Genomic DNA, 2814 nt, shown 5'->3' on the forward strand with positions numbered 1-2814 from the left:
ATGTCATTAGCACCTCTAGTAATATATTTACTGAGAAAAATGTTGACGTGTTCAATATTTATTTTACCCGCTGTATATATATAAATACACTGTATATAGTGTATATAATCAGAAAATCATCAAGAAATCCCAATGAAAATGAGTGGATAAAGCAGCCAAAGTTCAAAGGAAAGCTAAAAAACATTCAGAAAGGCTTGAATACTATGATTGTGATAAAGATCACTTTTAAAAATTACAAGAATGTTAGGCTGTTTGAAAGCAAATTATAAAACATAAAAACTCATAAAACCTTAAGTCATAAGAGGACATAAATCCACTGGTCACACCAAACCAATAAAATAACCCTTATTTTAGCAAAACAAGAAATTTAGGTTTTTATATTTCATTTAAATAAGGAATGCATTTTTTGCCTCCACTGATCATTAGCATGATTAAAWGGGGAAAAAATAAATTTATAGTCAATTATTTAAAGTTTTTAAGCCGTTGCAGAAGTCGCTCTTAGAAGTTCACCACGCAGAGGGTTTTTTTCTTCCTTACTCTCCTCACCGTGAGTGTTTATAACCCTATGATGTCATTCAGCTCAGACAAACTCTGTTTAGGGAAAACTTGCATCTGCAATTAATCTGGATAAATTTCTTGCCAAAATACCRTCCAGTCGCTCAGCTGCGTGGGTTTTGTAGCTGCTGAAAGTTAGATCTTATCTATGGTAAGCACTTTTTTCTCACATGGTAACAATGACTTTTTGGTATCAAACAACACACTGTCTGTAAGGCCGCTCCTCCCACCCACTTGTTTGTTCAACGACATCTGATGCATRTTTTGAATACCTAAGTCAGTAAATTACATTAAAAGCAACGGTTTCCATTTGTGTAGAAAATGGATAACGTATGGGATTTAATGGCCTCAGGTGGTTTCCATTCTCCCGAGTTAAACATAATGGCATAAAAATGTGCATGGATCTTCAAAAGTTGAGGCTTGGTTTTTAGTGCGTCAGCCAACATCCTCCGGGGTAAATAACTTCATCGAAACATTCTAAACCTGTGTTTATTTTCCTCATTGGGTTTTTAAAAAAAACGGAGGCATTGGGGTTTAATGTCTGGATCAGATGTGATGACTGGGTTGTTGTCAGGATTAATTGTGTTTGTCATTTGGATGACATACACCAAGAGGGAAGGTTTTATTTAGAGTAAGGGAACCTTTTTTTTTTCCAACACCTGCCGGTAGAAGATCAATATTTTTGCCTGTGTTCAGCCATCTTCAAAAAAAATAATAATTTCATGAACCACCAACAGGTTTTATGGTACATGAATTCTCATGAAATATTGACCAAGTGTGCATCTACAACTTATTAACATTTAGAGTCAACAGATTTCAAGATGACCGCCACASATGTCTGACATTAGGCAAGACAAAATTGCTCTAACTCAGCCAGTTTAACATATATTGAGTAAAAGTAGTGTGTGGCATTAGCTGAGCAGGATTCATAACACAATCTCTGAAATTCCAAGTATTTGTTTCTTAAAAACTTTGTCAATAACTGAGCAGACCTTGTCTGTTAGCAAAATACCCCATAAACCACTGGACAAACTCTCTGAAGCTCTCAGAAATTAAATATTGGATGTATGTCCTGATGCATCTCAGTAATTCAGGTAAAAAATCAAAAGGAAAAAAATTGYATAGGTCCTCTGGACGGGTTCTTCTTTAATGAAACGTTTCGTCTCTCTTCCAAGAGACTTCTTCAGTCTGAGAGTTTCAGGCAAAATTCCTGCAAAATAAATTTTGCCTGAAACTCTCAGACTGAAGAAGTCTCTTGGAAGAGAGACGAAACGTTTCATTAAAGAAGAACCCGTCCAGAGGACCTATACATTTTTTTCCTTTTTATTGGATGTATACTATTGTTTAGGTTTTAAAGGCAACACAAGTTTTTTTTTCCTTTTTTTGTAAAATTACCTAATTTGTAGGCATGTTTGTGCTGATGAGGTTGATTACCTATGGGAGCTATAAACTTAGCACAAAACATAAGGAAATTTGTGTTTGGTGGATTGGGTATCTGATGTAACAATGCCTGTTAAATTCCCTTTTAAATTGTGCCACATTTGTAAGGAATTTGTGGGGTTGGAAATAGAGCTGATTATGTGAACACATGGAAAATTTGCCAAATCTTTTTTTTTCAAACAGCTTGTTTTGTTGCTGCTTCTGATTATTGTTGCTTTGGTACAACCAGATGCTGCTAATCAGAACAGGTGCCCAATATAAGATTTGTTGCCAAGAAGCATTGTTACAAAAAATAATTAATCCACCAAACACACATTTCCTTACTCTATGTGCTAAGTTTAGCATAGAAACAACCTACCAATCACAAACATGATTACAAGCATCATYCATACAGTGAGCTCTAAAACATCTCACAAGATCCTTACAATATGACATGAAATCATGCATCACATCATTCACAAGATTTAACCAAAACCGCCACAGCTCTGTCCCTGTAACCATCATAAGTTTATATTATAAGACTTAGTCCGGCACACATGAAAGGTGGCGGGCAATACGATTTCCTTGAAGGACTGCACAGCTCCCATGTTCTCATAAGATATCTGAATTAAACAGATTATATTGAAGAAGGAGAAGAACAGAGAGGAAGCCTAATTAATCTTTTAAACAGTAGGGGGCGCAGGAGGCATTTCAGTATCAAACATGAGAGTGTATAAAAAAAACTGACCATTCCATATGTCCAGATGTGCACAGTCAAACAGAATAATTACGCATGTTGACTTTAAACATGTGATTCCTTTACAGTGCACCCCCCCACCC

The 2814-nt window shown here is 35.8% G+C and overlaps 1 protein-coding gene across 1 annotated transcript in view; it reads left to right on the forward strand.

Moving 5' to 3' along the window:
- Window positions 1-2814, forward strand: part of kctd1 (potassium channel tetramerization domain containing 1) — a 20728-nt gene that overhangs the window by 5497 nt on the left and 12417 nt on the right. The gene's annotated exons all lie outside the window — the stretch shown is intronic.

Source organism: Austrofundulus limnaeus, unplaced genomic scaffold (assembly GCF_001266775.1).
Source record: "Austrofundulus limnaeus strain Quisiro unplaced genomic scaffold, Austrofundulus_limnaeus-1.0 Scaffold6, whole genome shotgun sequence".
Lineage (NCBI taxonomy): Eukaryota > Metazoa > Chordata > Actinopteri > Cyprinodontiformes > Rivulidae > Austrofundulus > Austrofundulus limnaeus.